The following is a 20,058-nucleotide window of genomic DNA, read 5'->3' as shown; positions in this document are numbered from 1 at the left end:
TATTCCACATATGACTGTAAAACTAATGGAATTTGCTTTAAAAAAAAGAGAATGAAAGACTTAGAAATAATACTCTAAAAATATGATTTAAGGAATGGGAAGAACAGAGTCACTATTAAAATGGCAGAAATTTAGAATGATTGAATATATAGAGGAAGTGCAAGATTTCAGTTTATACATGTTAAGTTTGAAATATTTTTATATATCTACTGAATCAGTAACTGAATGCAGTTATAGTAATATCAGACCAAATGTGTAGCTTAAGTAACACTGCTGGAGAAAATGGTGCATTTAGCTTAAAGGTAAAAGATAATGTTCACAAGAAAACAGTATTCTAAATTTATGCATACCAAGTTTAGAGAATAGAATTCAGAGAATATTATCTTAGAAACTGAGATGATACATGTATTAAATTTGAAATTACTGGCGATGGCAAAAGTATGATATGGAAAGTAAGTTGCCAAGGAAGGAAGAAGAATACAAATCTTGGAGGAGAAGAGGGCAATCAATTGAGAGTGTTGGTACTGGAACAAGTGTCATGACTTCAGAATCCCCAGGAATTCTGACAAAAGCACAATCTGAGATCACCACAGTGAGCCACTGTCCTAGAGGAGTAAGGAACAGTTATCAAAAGGCTGCATATTACTGCAAAGAGGAAAAGTTTTGAGTTATATTTATAGATTTAAAATTTGGTGTTTTTTAGAGACGAATGAGGGAGATTAGTCCAGAAATGACAAGCAAGAACTAGGAGGAACCCAAACTACTTCCAGGCTAAGGAGGAGGTTTGTGGGAGTTGTTTAAGGGCCTTTGACCAGGGCCTAGCTTCAGCTTATTCAAGTCAGAAAATGAAACCTTTACACAACCTGTTAGAGATATTGCAGGCGATGGCTCTGACAATATGTGAGTTTCAGAGGGCCTAAAATAAGCATGCTAGAAGTTCAAGAGATGTAGGTGCTTAGATAAGAAGAAGGAATATACAGAGACACATAGTGACTAGTATAGAAGTACTGAGGGTTTACTGGTAAAGATTTCTGGTATATGGTGGTAACTGGCAAAATAGGTACGAGAGTAAAATATAATCAATCATATGCCAAAAACTGGCAAGGCTCTAAACATTAACGGTTATGTTTTATGTAGTTTACTTGCCATGAATTAATTTGGCTCTGAATCTTCACTTGACTGGATATTAATATGGAATCTAGGTATGGGGTAATTTTGCCTTGAACATCGAAGTTCTGTTTAGTCACTGGTGGTGGTGGTAGTGATGAAAATGACATGGGTGTGGTATTTTACCAAATTTTCATGGCACTGCAAGTTGTTTACTTGGCACATTCATGCCTCTCAGATGGAAACACTCTCTAGAAGCCTGTCTTCTTAATGGTGTGATTTTAAAAGTACTTAAAACTGGGTATAGGTTAACAATTCTGAAGCCACAATATATGTATACTAGAATTGAAAGATTAATGACAGATGGTGGGAGCCAGATTTTTCACTGTTGGAGCAGGATGTTACAGGTAAGCAAAGGAAGAAAGCTAGAAAGATCCATATGGTAATACAACAGACTTGGAGACATTAGTATAAACTCATGTTTGAGTTATAATATTCACAGTGAAGTGCATATACGGAGGTTACCAGGCACTCATATAATTCCCTGCATCCTCAGCAGACAGGACCCAGAAGCAACAACACCCCTGTAGCAGTGAGCACATCCAGCATACCTTGATTCCCAAAACCATTCTCCAGTAAAATAAACCAGGATTCCTTGGAGAAGCGGTTGATTCTAGGACTGGAAGGAGAAATATACAGGATGAGCCTTAACCATCTTATTCTATCAGAAAGTCAGATACAGCTGAAAAAAAAAATCCCCATACTAATGAAGGTAGGTCAAAGTGACATAGGAATCAACTGGATGAGTCTCAATTTCCAAAGCTGGGACAATCTGAGCCACAGAATAAATAAACTAGCATTAGATCATAACCCAAATACAAAATATATATTCATGAGTGTAGTAAGTTGAATCGTGTCCCGTAAAAGGTATGTTTAAGTCTTGAAAGCTGGTACCCGTAAGTACAACCTTATTTGAAAACAAGGTCTCACAGATGTAAGTAGTTAAAGACCTCAAGATGAAATCATCCTGGATTTAGGGTGGGTCCCATTTCCAATGGCAGCTGTCCTTATAAGAAAAAGAAACATGGAGAGACATGAAAGAGATACAGAGAAGGTGATGTGAAGATGGAGGCAGAGACTGGAATGATAAAACTACAAGCCAAGAAGGACCAAGGAATGTCAAGAGCTACCAGAGGTGGAACAGACAAGGAAGGATTCTTCCCTGATGGCCTCAGAGCTACTGTGGGCCTGTCCAGAGTTTCGTTTCAATCTTGTGGCCTTGGAAATGTGAGAAAATACACTTCTGTTCTTTTAAAATGCCAAGTCTGTGGAAATTTGTTATAGCAGTCCTGGGAAATGAATGCCATTGTTCCACACTGACATTAATAAATGACTGGATAAAAATACATGAGGGACTCTGGGCAATTATCTTGTGCAAAATGATTCCAAATAATTTATGTAGATATTCCTCCTTTGAAAAGTTGGAGCATAACTCCCCAGCTCCCCACCTGGGACAGTGTATCCAGATCCCCTGAAGTACTCTAAAAAAAAAAAAAAAATAGATTGAGTTTCCACAATACCCAGTAAAATCCATGGCTTCAAAGTGGGGATAAATCTAAATGTCGGAGGCTCCGTGTTCTCCCTCTCTCTCTGCATTTTTATTCTGAATACCTTTCAACTCCAGTTATTTTCCAACTCATTACATATACTTTCTTCTTTATTAAGCCACACCTATCGCTGAAATTGGTATTTCCACTCCAGCTCCTCAATACAACTTGTATAGCCTTACGCATTTACCAACACAGCTCTCTGAACATCATATACAGTTTGATTCCACAACATCAAATCAAGATATGCAAATCTTCAGTCTTGGGCACATTCACTTATTGGAATTATAAAACAGAAAATCAAGGTATGCAGCATGTTTTATTAAAAGCCAACTATCTGGGACACCTGGGTGGCTCAGTCAGTTGGGTGTCGAACTTCGGCTCAGGTCGTGCTCTCACAGTCTGTGGTTCGAGCCCCACGTCGGGCTCTGTGCTGACAGTTCAGAGCCTGGAGCTTGCTTCTGATTCTGTGTCTCCCTCTCTCTGGCCCTCCCCCGCTCATGCTCTGTCTCACTCTCTCTCTCAAAAATAAATAAACATTTAAAAATTTTTTTAAAAATAACTAACAGGGCACCTGGGTGGCTCAGTCAATTAAGCCTCTGACTGTGGTTTCAGCTAGGCAAGTCCCACATCAGGCTCTGTGCTGACAGCAAGGAGCCTCTTGGAATTCTCTCTCTCCACCTCACCCCTCTCACTCGGTCTCTCTCACTCTTAAAAATAAATAAACATTTAAAAAAAAAAGCAACTATCAAATACCATCAATTGTTGATATAGAGGAGAGTGAGTGAAAGAGAGATCTACAATGACTGTTGCTTTCAAAGTGTCCCATTTGGGGGCAACATTTTCTTCATGTTGCTTGTGTTGTGCCAAGTGAACACATAAAATTAGAAGTACTTTTGAAACTACTACAAAGACATATTTTGAGAAGCTTCCTTTACCACCTTCAGTTCTAAAATATATATAAAAGACAACAAGCTTGATATCCATGGATATATATACAGAGATATAATTTATAAAATATATACATACACTCTACACTACTCTTAATTGATATAAAAATACTGGGTATTAATCAGAATATATTAACTTGTGTTTTACAGACTTGACTGATTCACCAAATTTTATACTAGGTTATCCTATGTCCTCATTCCTAAAAATTTTTTTTTACATTTATTTATTTTTGAGAGACAGAGCACAAGTGGGGGAGGGACAGAAAGAAGGAGACACAGAATCTGAAGCAGGTTCCAGGCTCTGAGCGGTCAGAACAGAGCCTGGCGCAGGGCTCAAACAAACCGTGAGATCATGACCTGAGAAGAAGTCAGATGCTTAATCGACTGAGCCACCCAGGAGACCCAGCTATGTCCTCATTTCTAATTAATATCAGTTAATACTTCCTGGCCTATATTATAATTGCCATTCTATCCATGGCCAAAAATACATTTTCTCACTTAATTTTTAAAAATATTTCAAAGTTCTGGGGTGGCTCAGTAACTTGAGCATCTGACTTCAGCTCAGGTCATGATCTCCAGCCCTTCGTCAGGCTCTGTGCTGACAGCTTAGAGCCTGGAGCCTGCTTTGGAGTGTGTGTGTTGGGGGGGGTGGGGGGGAGGAGAGGGCGTGTCTGCCCCTCCCCACTCATTCTCACCCTCTCTTGCATGTGCATGCGCGCTCTCTCTCTCAATAACTTAAGTGTGTGTGTGTGTGTGTGTGTATTTCAGGAGCGTCTGGGTGGCTCAGTTGGTTAAGCATCCAACTTTGCCTCAGGTCATGATCTCCTGGTTCACAAGTTTGAGCCCCACTTTGGATTCTGTGCTGACAGCTCAGAGCCTGGAACTTGCTTCAGATTCTGTTTCTCCTTGGCTCTCTGCCCCTCCCCCACTAGTATTCTGTCTCTTCCTCTCTCTCTCTCTCTTTCTCTCTCTCACAAAAATAAGCTTAAAAAACATTTTAAAAATTAAAGAAAAAATTCCAAAGTTCTAAATTAGTAGTGTTATAATCCTTTTTTGTCTTTCTCTCTCTTCATCTTGTTCACTTAAAGTTTATCACATGGAAGCTACCAAAAGGTCTTTTCCCTATTTATTTTTATTAATAATAGCTTACTTCCTTCCTAGCCCAATTAGCCTAAGACCATCAGGAACAAACCTTTAGACTAAAAAAGTAAAGTGTATTGATCCAATTCAAAGAGGGAGATTTCAATCCAGAGGATCCAATGGCTACCTCACAAAAAAAAAAGGAAAAATATAATTATAAATGTTTTTTAGGGAAGAGTGAAGTTAAATAAAATTTAAATGAAGGAGACTTAAGGCAAAGCAGGCCTGTGTGTAAAGTCACCATCTGGCCTGGATTGCAAAGTGAACTCAAGATCTTTTTTCCTGAAAAACTACAAAGTTAAGGTAAATATGGAAAAGGCTATCCAGAAAATTTTTATCTGAAGCTTTTGCACCTGGGTTATAAATTGAAGTGCTTTTCTCCATGTCAAAGTGACTTATACCCTCCAGCTGAGAATGAAAGTATACATTACTGATATCACTTCAAATAGAAAAATTCCTGATGGTCTGAGTTTAGAAAACAAATATTCTCAGTGAGGAAGAAAGCAGTCATCACCCAAATAAGGGGATTTTTTGATGACACTTCATAAATGCAGCACTTCCCTAGTTGAAATATGATTTTCTGTTAGCTTTTCACTTGGCTCTGTGTCTATGTTTTGGATCTGTTGAATTAGTGGGCATATATGCATTTCTTCATTGGAGGTAATCTTTAGTTTCTTACTTCTATATGATTAAATTTCACAATTTTACTCATGATGCTTACTAACACAATTTGTTTTTAAGATAGCTTTCTTAAAATAATGTTGTATCTCCAATACTTTTTGAATTATTATTAAGCCTACATGACATAGAATAAAAGTAAATACATGAACAATTATTGACAGGTGTAAATATTTTTTTTAAAAAGTCAGGAGATAAAATTTTAAATCATCCTATCAGAGTATCATGTAGAAATGTAAATAAAATAGAAATTAGTGACATAAATGACCAGATTAAGAGTCTTTTTTTTTTTTTTGCTATTGTTGCTGTTGTCAACTTAGATATTTTTAGGGTGATGAGGAAGGATAAATCAGATACATGAATAATACAAACCCTAACCCAGTCTACTTAAAAAAATACGTTAGTAAGGCTTAAAGAATCTTGACCAGCTATCTACACTAAAAAGTTTCATTCAATTTTCAAGTTTGTATTACCACTTCAACTCATTCTATTTAATAGAAACAGAATGAAATTCAATGATGGAAAGTACTAGGAAAGGTGAAAATGAATATGTAAAATCCAGAATATGTGTATAACTGGCATTGTGGTAGTGCTAATTATACATTAATCTTCTTAATCCATTTGCTTGAGAAGAAAATTGGAGATTTGAAGTAATTATTTCAAGTCCTCAAAGGAGAAACCTCTCATTCTGTCTCTATTAAGGACAAAGCTACATAGGAAACTTGTATTAATAATACAGCCTACCGAACCTCATATCATAAAATATTTGTTCATTTCTCTAATTAAGAACTTGACTTTACAAAGTTAATTTCTTTTTATAGCATTTCATTAGGACTCATCAAATAAGTAGTTATCTTGCACCAGTTGGAGGAATAACAAAAGTTCAATTTCGAGATTAGACTCACGTTCCTGCTGTTCAAAATATGGAGAATATTTTCTGACATGTATTAATATTCAAAGTAACAGTTGTGCTTTAATATTTATTACTACAGCAATTTTACAATTATGTACTTTTTTATATTTGTCATTGATAATTTTTAACCTTTTCTCTTTTCCCTATGATCACTGTATCAACATCTCAAAATAGAATTCTGAGCATAAATTTAATTAGTCATGAAGTGTTTGAGGTGTTTCTGAAAACTTGTTGAACACACAGAAAATAATACTTAATTGTGTCAGGGAGAATGCCATTGCACCAAACCATTAATTTTGGATGGACCCTTTCTTTTTTATTTTTTTAACCTAGATACATCGGTGTCCTATTTGAAAATTATATAAGGCTCAGTCATGTTATGCTATTTGAACCCTAAGTTTATTCTATAGCCCTGTTCTATTTCTGTCAGTAGATTCAGCCAAACTATAAAGAAATAAAAGTCATTAAGAAAAAAAAAGAAAATCAAAACATTAATAACCTAAAAATATCCATCTACCCTCTGTAGGCACTCATTCTAATTTTTTCTGCATTATTCTTTTTGTGTTATTAGGAAAAAAATGAGGACATATATGCATATGTTCTTATTTTATTTTTCTTATGCAAACTGTACCCTACTATATATACACTTTTGCTCTTGCTATTTTCAATTAGCAATACATTCCGGATATAATTTAATGTTAGTTAACAGAGACTGCTGTCAATATTTTTTATAATTACAATAGACTTTATTGTCTTTCTGAAGCATGGTTTATTCAATTAAGTATGCATGGAACACAGGTCTCTTACACATTTCCTAACTATAAACAATGGATGAATGAATAATTACTACATATAAGTTAAAGGACTGTTGCATGTGTATTTGGAAAATAATTTCCTAGAAATGGGATTGCAGGTTCAAAGGTAAACATATGTATTTCCACTACATATTGGCAAATTTCCTTCATTAAGGGTTGCATAAACAATCCCAGAATTAACTCAGGAGAGTCTGTTTTCCCACAGCTTCTCCAAGATAAGCCTTTATTTTTCTAGTCAAGTTTTTCATTGTTTAGTAGGATATTTTTTTAAATTTTTTAATGTTTATTTTTGAGAGAAAGAAAGAGAGAGAGACAGAGTGCAAGGAGAGGAGGGGCAGAGAGAAAGGGAGGCTCCAGGCCTGAGCTGTCAGCACAGAGCCCGACGACGTGGAGCTCAAACCCCAAGATCATGACCTGAAGCAAAGTTGGATGCTCAACCAACTGACCCACCCAGGCACCCTAAAAGGATAGTTTTCATTACATTTCCATTATATTTCCTTATCCTTTTGTAAACTGCCTCTTCATGTATTTGCTTATTCATTTTGTATTTTGGGTTATTTTGCCTCAATTCTACTGTTATGTATATATTTGCTAGTATTAAACCTAAATTAGCTCAGATTATCTTATCTATGTGACAGTGCAACTTTAATGTAGATGCTTTATGTTTTTAATCCCTTCCCCTCATATTCTTTTCAATTATGTACTATATATGGTTATTATTTTCAAAGAACTTCAGTATGAACTTTTGTATGTACACAATTGTTTGTATTTTTACCAGAATTATATGAACTATACAAATTAACTTAGAACTGACATCTTTAGAATAGTTAATCCTTTATGCAAAAATTAGAGATGCCTTTCTATATGTTGAAAGTCTACTCTTTGGTCTTTCTTTTCCTATGTTTTTATATCTTCCTCATAAAGACCTTGTCCATCTATTTTAGATTTATTTCTAAGGATTTTAGTTTCTCATTGGGTATTATAAATACAGTTTTTATTTCAACAAGTTTATCTTCTAACTGGTTATTATATGGGTCTATGTGAACCTAATTTATATTAATTTTTTTGACCTTCTACCTTAGCTGTTTGTTTCTTGTGTTATACATATAATTAATTCTCAAATTCAATGTTTTATATCATCTGAAAACAGAATTATATCTCTTTTCTTATTCTAAAACTCTGATATTTCTTGTCTAATTGCACTAATACCTCCAGTAGTGTTCACTGTAGAAGTAATGGACATCCTTGTTTTGTACCTAATCTTAGTAGAGGTATCACTTGTTTTTCAACTATAATCAAGATTCACGCATTAGAAATATGTTTTATACTGTTAAGGAAAGATTTTTCAATTCCTATTCCCTGAATGTTACTATTAACAATGTGTATTTAATTATTTAGAGTCTTTCTTCTATGGAAAACATGTAAGTTGTGTCTTTCTTAATGATTTTTTATTGTGGTAAAATACACATAACATAAAATGTACCATTTTAACTTTTTTAGTGTACAATTTGGTAGCATTAAATACACTCACATTAATATGCAACTATCATCACCATCCATCTCCAGAACTTTTTCATCTTCCCAAGCCAAAACTCTGTACCCAAACACTAACTTCTCATTCCCGCATTCTTCCAGTCCCTGGCACCCATCATTCTACTTTCTGCCTCAATGAATTTGACTATTTCATATACTTTTAAGTACATAAGTAGAATCATACAATATTTGTCCTTTTGTGAAAGGCTAATTTTACTTAGAATAATGTTTTCAAGATTCATCCAAGTTGAAGCATGTCAGATTTTCCTTCCTTTTTCAAGGCTGAATAATATTTAATTGTATGTATATGTCACATTTTGTTTATGACAGGAGACCATTAATGGACACTTGAGTTTCTTCCACAACTTCTATAAACATGGGTGTACAATTAGCTATTCAACTTCCTGTTTTTATTTCTTTAGGGCATGAACACAGAAATACACTTACTGGATCATATGATAATTCTATGTTAGTTTTTTTCAGGAATCACCATACTTTTTCCACAGTGGCTGCACCACATTACGTTTCCACCAACTATGGCAAAGTTTCCAACTTCTCCAAATTCTTGCCAATACTTGTTTTCTGTTTTTCCCTTTTGTTTTTTTGTGTTGTTTTCAATAGTAGCCATCCTAATAGGTGTGAGGTGTTATCTCACTGTGGTTTTGAAGTAGCCTTTCTTTACACTATTATGATATAATCATATAATATGAATTATAATATATATTATATATTATAGTAATAGAGGTACTAATATTAAAACAACATTGAACTGTTTAGAAAATCTTTAATCATGATAAAGTGAGATTTACTCTATATAAGATTTTGTTTCACAATATTTTATTTATTAATTTTCGATTTTAAATATGTTTTAGCTGAAATTTGAATTCATCTGCTGTAGCTGATGTAAAGAAATGTTTCTTGCTGACAGGAAAAATTAGCAAAACAATAAGAAAATCTTTTCTCTCATCTGCTCCCATATGGTTTCTCCCTTATCTCCCTATTGATATAAACTCCAGGAAGCCACCTCACAATATCCTAGCCTCAGTGTCACAGAATAGGGAACAGAAGCTTGGGCTTGGGTCTGGAGGCCTTTTCTAAAAATATGTATTTACTGTGCTACATTGTTTAATATTAATTGCACTTGATCAAAAAGGATATTCCTAGTATCTGTATTTCTTCTAAGTTGCTAATGTTCTATAATTACTGTGCAAATAATATTTACATGTGCAATAAGAAGGAAGTAAGAAATAGTTTATGGTGCTGCAGTTTACAAGTTTGCTGCTGAAATTAACAAGTTTATACTCAATATCTTATTAATTGCTCATTACCTCCATTGCACGAAAATTTTTATTAAAATTATTTTGATGTTGCTAAGACTTATTTTTCACTGCATGTCCAAATGAATTGCTACTATTTCACAATTATATTGAAAAAGAGAAAATTTCTCTGCATGAAGCATTAACAATGTTACAAGTTTACTTCATAGAGCAAAAATAGAAATAGCCTGCCTTTTATCAACTGCAAATGTCCTATGTTCCTTTTCATGCTATTTCTTTTTCATTAAAGTAAATTTTGTTTGATTCTTTGTAAAAATCAGTTTTCTTCCAATCCCTTTACTGAAGGTCAAAATGTTCAGGCTTTATCTGAATTTCTTGCAAATTTTATGAATAGCAATTCAATTTTAGTCATTTTCAGTGGGCAAAGTAAAGAATACTAAGAAAAATTCTCAACTATTTAGAATTAAATTATACTCTAACCACAATTTAACAGATTTTAGACTTCTGCCACTACTTAACCTGTATAAAAACAAGTCTTCACATTTTCTGTGGTATTTCTGATTTCTTTAGTTTTTTAAGAATTGCATCTACATTTTCAAAGTTAAAAATGAAAAGATTTTCAATTTTTCTCTAGAAGTAAAAACACTCCCAAATGTTGTTTCTTTATTACTTATAATAGAGCCTAAAATAACAACAAAAAATAGACACAAAGAAATAGAAGGCATGTGAATCACACTTAGTATTTACATTTAAAATCACGCTTCATCCCTGCATTTAAGGAAAATATTCACGTTTAAATGACCTGATTTCTAAGTTTCTTATATGTCAATTATTCAAATAACTGCTTTAAAATGTGTTCAATTACAATTGTCAATAAAAAAATGATTAATTTAAATTAAGGATTACTTGATGAGTGTTTAATGAAAGCAGAATTTAAAGAGCTGTGTACAGGTTTAAACCATCACAGGGATTTGATGAAATACTCTGGCAGTGGCTTTAGTAAAAAGCCATTATACCCACAGGCCTGAAGGGAAAAGGGAAGACAATGGTGTTACCAGATTTTGTGGGTCCAAAGACAAGTGACCATGTGACATTAATCAAACACAGTAATTGCTAGAATAATGACAATGCAGGGAAGAATATATCTCTAATATATTTCTCCATCTGTCTTCTAGCATCCTGTTGAGGTTTTCTGCAATGCAGAACCCAACGGAAAACCAGAGGGTAAGGAAATCTACCATGGTAAGGTAATGTGCAGCGACTAGATTCAAACCTAGGCATTTCATTCTGAGTGTTGTTAGTGTAAATGGCATTGGACTTCTAATTTCAAATTCTATGTTGATCATTGTTGGTATATAGGAAAGTGAGTACCTTCACTTAGTCCCTTAAATCTATGCATCTACTGTGATTATATCATAAAGCCATCTTTATTGCTCAAAAATACATTGCCTACGCTGTGTAGTGCACCTTTAATTTCACTGTGCTAGAAATGCCATAAAGTAAGATCATTTTTGGCATACTGATTGCACAAGTTTCTTCAATTCTCCATTCCTCATGTTCAACCATTTGCAAGGTAAAATTACTTTCATACCATCACATGGTAGAGGTAATTTTCTTCTCTGAATTTAGGCTATCCTCATGTCCTGCTTTGCCCAAGAGAATGTGATGCAAATGCCATTGTGTCTGATTTGAGCCTAGACTTCAAGAGGCCTGGTGCATTTTCTCTAACTTTTCCTCATGAGGAACATAATCACTCCAGTAGAACCAGTAGAAAGCAGAATCACTTCACTCCTATGATGAAGGAAGATGTGAGATCACACAGAGGAGAGCCAAATTTTCCTGCCAAACTATCTTAGATCATCAGCCTGATCAGCCTGCTTATTCCCAATTAGAGCCGCACTACATTCAGTATAGTGTTCAACAACCAATCTGCAACTCAGCACAAATATATGAGTAAGCCAAGCTAACCAGAATAACCATCCAGTTGATCCATACAATTGTGAGAAACAACAGTTTCATATTGTTTAAAGCTACTAAGTTTTGTGGTACATGGTGCGCAACAAAGTTCACCAGCTTCTACTCTATAATGATTTTGGTTTTATGGAAGGAAATTAATAATCAAAGATCTTAAGTACAAAAAAAATCATACATTTAAGAGATAGGGTATTTTTACTGTAAAATACAACTCTTTCATTAAGGCACATTGCATAAATGTAGAAGGTTATGTATAAATCTACATTATCTACTTATATATAACAATGAAGCATCATGGCTCAAACTGAAATAATTATTGTCTCAGTCATTACAGTGTAAACATTATCTTTGTTATAACTTTACTGCTAAAGAGTATTTTTACTGGTTACTTAATTCCAAACTGGCAATTATTTTAAACCAGCTCATTGAATATAGTATCCCATAGTCTTCTGGCTAGTATTTTTTATGACAAGTGAGTCTTCCTATACCTTTGAAAGTAAATTTTTCTTCTTTCTCAGTTTTTTAAAAGTTTTTCTCTTAGGGCACCTTGGTGGCTCAGTCAGTTAAACGTCTGACTTCAGCTCAGGTCATGATTTCACAGCTCCTGAGTTCCAGCCCTCCATCATCAGGCTCTATGCTGACACCTCAGAGCCTTGAGCCTGCTACGGATTCTGTGTCTCCCTCTCTCTGTACCCCTCCCCTGCTCACACTGTGTCTCGCTTTCTCTCAAAAACAAACATTAAAACACTTTTTTAAAGTTTTTCTGTTTGCTTTCATATTGTTGTCTTATTTTGTATACATGAGCATTATTTTTCTTTAACTTAATGTTAATAAATAATGCTTTCCAGGTGTAAACTGTCTCCAAATGCTGGACTTGCATATCTATACTTCAATTTCTGAGTTTTGTCCCCTTAATACTGTACAACCTTGCATAATTATAAGATAATTTTAAGCAAACATTTTCTAGTTTTGGTTTGTTTGGTTTGGTTTTTATAATTGCTCTCAGATTTGTTCCACATATCTTTACAATAATCAAATCAGTGGTTTCTATTACTAATTTTGTAATTTTAATTATAAAATATTCACTATATTCATTTGTATGCTCTATTGAAGCACACACAAGATATATAGAATTATAAAGCAAACTATGTACCATTCATCCAGCTTAAGAAATAGAATTTGGTTTTTGTTTTCCTTCCAACTGCATAACTAGTCCTCTCTTTCCTACTCTAAGATAACTAAGATAAACACTATTCTGAATGCTGTTCTTATTTCTTTTCCTTTTTTTTTTTTTTTTTTAGTATTACAGCTCTGCTTCATACTGGTGTTTCCTTCAGACACATATTACTAAGTTGTACATGTCTTGGAACTTTGCATGAATAGCATCCTATTGTAGTAGAACTACGGCACAGACAGGTGTCCAAACGAGAATCCTTAAAGCCTGGAGAAAGGAACTTTGCAGATGTGATTAAAGTTACAATGGGCAAGTTAACACAGAATATCCTAGTAGGCCAAATTTAATTGTTAGTGCTAGGAAGCAGTCCTTTCCTTACGAGGGTGAAAGATGTGATGAGATAAAGGTAAGTAAGCTGTTATACTCCTACCTACAAAAATGGAAAAAGGATTATGAGCCATGGAATGAGGCAATCTTCAGAAGCTGGAAAAAGCAACAAAATAGATTCTCCTTTGGTGCATTCAGAGATTCTTATAGCCCTGCAGATTCTTTGATTTTAACACAGTTAAGAATTTTAACTGTGCAGAAATTTCTAACCAAAAGAACTGTGAGATAACTTGTGTTGTTTTAATTCACTAAGTTTGTTGTAATTTGTTATGACAGCAAAAGAGAAGTAATACACCTACTTTACATATTCTTTCACAGCTTGTTCTTTTCATTCAAGATTTTTTATAGGCACCCATGTTACAACACAACTACCATATTTTATTGTTTTTTATACTGATGTATTCTATTCTATTGCATGAATATACCACAATTTACTTATCAATTTTCTTATTAATGGTTACTTTAATATTTTCTTTTTAAATGGCTATTATAATCAACAAACACACTTCTGGGTATTTATCCAAAAACCCTAAAATCTGGATCTTGAAGATATATTTGCACACACGTTTATTGCAGCACTGTTCACAATAGCCAAGATGTGGGAATAATCTAGATATCCACCAATGGATTAAAGGTAAAGAAAATGTGGCATACTGTGGAATATTAATCAACCTTAAAAAGGAAAAAAAAAAATCCTGACATATGCAGCAACATGGATGAACCTAGATAACATTATGCTAGTGAAATAAGCCAAATATTGCACTTACATGAGATATTCATATAACAGAGTCAAATTCATAGAAGCAGAGAATAGAATAGTGGTTACTAGGAGCTGGGGAGAGACGGTAATGGGAAATTGCTATTCAATGATTATACAGTTTGGTTATGCGAGATGAATAAGTTCTAGAGATCTACCATACAATATCATACCTATAGTTAATGATAGTACATTTACACTTAAAATTTTGGTAAGAGAGGGGTGCCTGGGTGGCTCAGTTAAGCATCTGACTCTTGACTTTGGCTCAGGTCATGATCTCATGTTTTGTGAGTTCAAGCCCCATGTCAGGCTCCACACTAACAGCGTGGAGTCTGCTTGGGATCTTCTCTCCCCCTCTCTCTCTGCCCCTCTTCTGCTTGCTCTCTCTCTGTCTCAAAATAGATAAGTAAACTTTTTAAAAATTTGGTAAGAGAATAGATCTTGTATTAAAAGTTCTCACCAAAATAAAAGAAATTCAATTAAAGCAGTTGAAAATATACATTATGTATTTCATGGTGCAGATAAGCAAGAATTCCAACCCTTCAAGGTATATATCAGTAAGTCATTTTGCCCAGCCATAGTATAAGCATTACAAAGGTTTACATATTAAATGTGAAAGCAGAAATACACAGAATTAAAAGCAAACATAAAACAAAAACAAAGACAGAGGTTGCTCACTGTAAAGCTTTATAAAGAACTGCTAATCATAATAAAGAGGATAAAATATTTAGAAATAAAAAATGGAAATTTCACTCATTAAAATCTTAAATACATATATAGGAAAACATTCACAAGCATGATACATTTTTTCAAGAATGCAAGGTTAGCTAATGCTTGACAGTAGTTAAGCACAATAACAGGAAAAAAATTATCATCTTAAGATATGCAGAAAAATATCGTAAAATCAACAGTGATTCACAAAAATTACTTTACAACTTTGGAATTAAAAGTAGAGGAAGAAGATTTAAAGTAACTGGCCTACAGTCTATTATTTTTTAATGAGGTGATAATGCTAGGAAAAAAGGAAAGTCAAGCAATTGGGTAAATAGCTTTGTCAACTAAACCTCCTTTGAGTAAGCAGATTAATGATATTCCCGAGAAAGCAGAAATCATTTCTCTGGAACACCCTTAGCAGTGTTGCTGGCCAAGGATTTTCTAGAGTAAACAGAACATCAGATCTATGAGGTATGGCTTCTCAAGATAGCCATATAGACAAGTCCCAGAGTTATAAAACAGTCACATAATTTAAATCTCCCAAAATAATCTTAAATAAATATTAAGAAAAAATGATAGAAGTTGATTGTTGTATTAGTTTCCTATGGCAGCTGTGGCAAATTGTCACAATCTTGGTGGCTTAACTATGACAGAAATTTATTCTCTCATAGCTCCTGAGGCTAAAATTCCAAAATCTATATCACTGTGCTAAAATCAGTGTGTATCAGCAGGGCCACGGTCCATTCTGAGACTTTAAGTGGCTGCCCTGGTGGCTGCTGGCATTCCTTTGCCTATGGTCACATCATTCCAATCTGTATCTCTGTGGTCACACTGTCTCTTCCTATTCTTCTGATCTTATGGAATCTTCTACTGCCTCCCTTATAAGGATGCAAGTAATTGAAGTTAGTAAGTATCCAGATAATCCACAATAATTTCTTCATCTCAAAGTCCTTAATGTAATTATCTCTTCAGTACTCTTCCCCCATATAAAATAATAGTCACAGGTTCCAAGGATCTAAGCATAAATATTGTTTGGAAGGCCACTATTCAGTCTACCATAGTGAGCTTATTTCATTATTACAAATCTTCTGATATAAAAAAGCCATCTCCAAAGACACTGGGTTATATCCATATGCACAAAACGAAACAACTATCTAACAGCATTCAGAAATATTCAGGTGGAGTCAAGTTATCAAACATAAAAAAATAAATATATTAAAATTTCTAGATGATTTTACACACACACACACACCCTAACCCCTCCAATAGGGAAAGCAAAAGCTTTTTTAACAGTCACCAAACCCAACAATCCTAAGAGAAAAGATTTACAAAGAAGATTTCCATCACAGTGAAAACTTCTGCTTATTAGAAGGAACGTTTGAGTTAGAAAACAAACCACAGAATGGAAAATTACATTTAAAATATATAACTAAGAACATCTATGGTTTTCATATCCAGTATATATAAAGAAAAAGCACAAATTAGTAAAAGAAAATCACCCAACTTGCTATATAAATGGTCAAAATATTTAAGCAGGCAATTAAAAAAAAAGATATACAAATAAGCAATAAACTCATTTATGGAAAGATGCTAAACCATATTGCTCATCATAGAAATGCCAAGTAAAACAATCACCACCACAGCTCTGCATGGCTAAAATATAAAAGCCCAAGAATACCAAATGGTAACAAAGAAATGAAGCAATCAGAACTTTCACACACTACTTCTAGGAGTAGAAAATGTTTTTACCATATCTACTAAAGCTCAACATACACATGCAATATGACAAGCACTTGTACCCTGGGATGTATACCTCACAGGGTTGCATGCACACACATATCAAATTTATGCAATTGTCCCAAACTAAAACAAATCCAAATGCCTGCTATATGTGAAATAAAAAGACTGTGTTTATTAATTCTAAAGAATACTATGGAACAATGTAAACAAAGGAGATTCAACTACCAGGAAGAACAAATAAAGGGATCTCACAAACAATAATGAATGAGAAAAAGTAACACAAAATCATATACACTCTATGGCCCATTTATATAAAATTACAAAACCAGGCAAAACTAGCAATGTATGTTAAAAAGAGAAAACAGCACTAGCACTTACCCTTGAAAAGATACTTTAGAGAGTGACCAAGTGGCACATGACAGGAGCTCTGAGCTTTAATGTACGGTCTATTAAAGTCGTGAAAGCAATTTGTATCCGCATATGATGCATGCAATTTACCGCATGTATGCTATACTTACATGTTAAAGAGGAATTTCATTTGATTTTATTTAACATTTCTGATAGTATTATAGTAGGAGGAATTTTCAGCATATTTATTTTGGCATTCACCCATTTAATAACACAATAAAGACATTAAAGCAACACATTTTTATTAAAACCTAGAAGGTAAAATGCTTTACCTCTCTTTCCTTCTGTCTGAAACACACACAACACAATTTTTTGTTTATTCCCTCCAGAAATGGATTTTTTACCATTTTTGCAAATTCTCTTCAAGGGTGAAAAGAAACACTCGAGGGAGTAATTACAGGAAAAAAAAATATCTCAATTTTGCAGCAAGGTAATTTATAATCTTAATTAACTTAACATTTTCATAATGTTTCTATTGATTTCAGCCTAGGCTCTCAAAAGCATAACACATAATAGTGGTCCTAATTTACTTGCATATTTACATTTAACAAAAATATAATATGCCTAACCTTATATCACTCGGTAAATAGTCATGTTTGATTTTTATTTCCATGCATTATACTCTTCCAGGTAAAAATTCATTAAATGGGATTGTTAGTTTCAATTATCCTGATGTGCGCCAAATTGAAGCTTGCTTTTCATTTACTTTTAAAACCACAAAACATGAAAGGGAAAATATATTCTTGAAGTAATATTCAGAATAATTGAGTGAACACAGAAAATTACTTTATGCTTGTAAGGCACTACAAATAAATTTAAATTCATTTTTAACATAGCATAATGTAGTTCAATTACTGCAGTCAGGACAAAGATGGGGATAAAGGAAGCAGCAAACAATTTAAAGTGTTAAACTACACACACACACAATCACAGAAGCCTTTACAAAGCACAATTCTCTCAGCGCCTAAGTCTCTGGAATGAAGTTAACCTATCCCAGAAAGGCACTTTTTCTCAGAAGCATAAGGAATGCTAGTTTGTATTTTCAAATTCTTTTACGGGCCAGAACTGTTCTGTATTCTTTCTTTCCTCCTCAGTCAAATGTTTGAGATAAATAGGTACTGTCTTTCCTTCGTGGAAGGGCCACCAAGACACTGAAGTAAAAACTTTTAGTAGTGCCAAGTGTTTAAGCTGGAATTCCAGCCTCAGGATATTTAATCCTGAGCCCTTCCTGCTTTTTTTTTAAATCACAGGTTTTCTTTGGCGAGTTATTCATAAATGCCCAATTTGTTCACATTTCTGTCTTTGTGTGAAATCTGTCTGAAAGAGATTAATGACGAAAGCCGCCTACCTCAAGATCCGGGAGAGGTCCTCAACGGCGCACAGCGTCCTCGAGAGAAAAGCCGGGAAAGTGACCAAGGCCGCGCCTCAGACCATAAGGACCACCGAGGCAAGGGCAGCCCACCGGCCACAGGTAGGAGGGGGCCGCCTACGCAGCTCCCTTCCTTGCATCAGCCCCCAGCAGGTCTGTCTGTGCTTCTCTTCCTCCTGCCAGGGGCCTGCCTTCTCTCACAGACTCGAGGGTGAGACCCTCACTGGGTCCCACTCTCCACTGGCTCTGGGTGGCAAGAAAACCCCCGTGTGGAGCCCTCCAGGTTGCGGTCCTGGCCCTGCTCTCACTCAGGTTGTGAGGAAAGCTGGCGCCTGTTTAGCTCCACTCTGGATTTCGCTGAGGCCGCTCTCACCCGCGCGCTGTGGGGAAGCGCTTCCAGCCAGGCGACTGAGCCAGTTGTTGCAGGTCGCCATCAGGAGCACGTGACTGCCGGTTGCTCCCCGAGCTAGATCCGGGCAATTTGAGGCTCCTCCCCGCCAGTTTCCCCAGTGAAAGCTGCTTTGAAGGGCTTAGCGTTCCTTGAGAGAGTCAAGTGTTGTTGAGACCATCTGGAGGATGCACGTGGCTGCTCCACGTTAAGGCCACTGTGTAAACTGTTGAGATTCTGGCAGGTGGTCGGAAGATCTACTCACCCAAGCTTGTTACTGCCACGTACTAGTCTAGAATGATCTGCCCCTTGCCTGAGTCTCTCTCTGCCCGCCTCGTGTGGAGGCCAGGTTGTGAACCCTGACAGAGTCTCCTCATGTTGTCCCTCACCAGCAGGGAATGAGGTCAGGCAGATGGGGTAGGTGCTGCTGGGACCTCTATGACTGTCAATAAAGGTCAAAAAAAAAAAAAAAAAGGTTCAAAACAAAGATAATCCAGTCTATTTTTTTAACAGAAAAATTGGGAAAAACAAATTATCCTTTCACCTCAGAAGTTTGTAGAGACGCAATAAGGTACACAATAAGTTGTTAATTTTATGAGTTCTAAAGAAAAGGAAAAATAACCAGAACTTATTTCCAGTAAACGTGGTGAGTAAAGGTGGTCTCAGGAGTTCTGTTTACTTCTAGGTTCTATTATTTATAAGATCTGTGACTTTGGGTGAGGTATTTAACTTCTCTGGGAAATGTACTTAATGATAGGGTTTTTAGGAATATAAAACTAATTAATATTTGCAACTTAAATTAGTGCCTGCAACAAGATAACTGCTATATATAGCAGCCATTATTATAATTAGTCTGTTTTCAAAATACATTATAAAGTGGGAGGAAAATAAAGCTTATTCGATTTAGAAGGGGAAAAAAACATGAAAAATGTCTGGGATTGGAGTCTTTTATCTATTTGTACTGAATATGACCTTGGCAAAGGCATTATTCTCTGAGGCCTAGTTTTTGAATCTATGAGAAAAGTGTAATTTCACAGGACCTTTAAGATGGTTATATTTAATAATACTATTTTTTTAAATGCAAGAATTATAGGAATGCCCAGGTGACTCGGTTGAGTCTCCAACTT

The 20,058-nt window shown here is 35.0% G+C and overlaps 1 long non-coding RNA gene across 1 annotated transcript in view; it reads right to left on the bottom strand.

The window, feature by feature from the left end:
- The window catches only part of LOC125176831 (uncharacterized), an 802,675-nt gene extending 783,707 nt beyond the window's left edge, over window positions 1-18,968 (bottom strand). Inside the window, exon 1 of the long non-coding RNA XR_007156409.1 lies at window positions 18,523-18,968. This is a non-coding gene — a long non-coding RNA (uncharacterized LOC125176831). The remainder of the gene's footprint in view (window positions 1-18,522) is intronic.
- Window positions 18,969-20,058: the final 1,090 nt, after the last annotated feature.

This window comes from Prionailurus viverrinus, chromosome A1 (assembly GCF_022837055.1).
Source record: "Prionailurus viverrinus isolate Anna chromosome A1, UM_Priviv_1.0, whole genome shotgun sequence".
In the NCBI taxonomy this organism is placed as follows: domain Eukaryota; kingdom Metazoa; phylum Chordata; class Mammalia; order Carnivora; family Felidae; genus Prionailurus; species Prionailurus viverrinus.
The sequence above is the reverse complement of the archived record's forward strand: the minus strand, read 5'-3'. Positions and strand labels throughout refer to the sequence as shown.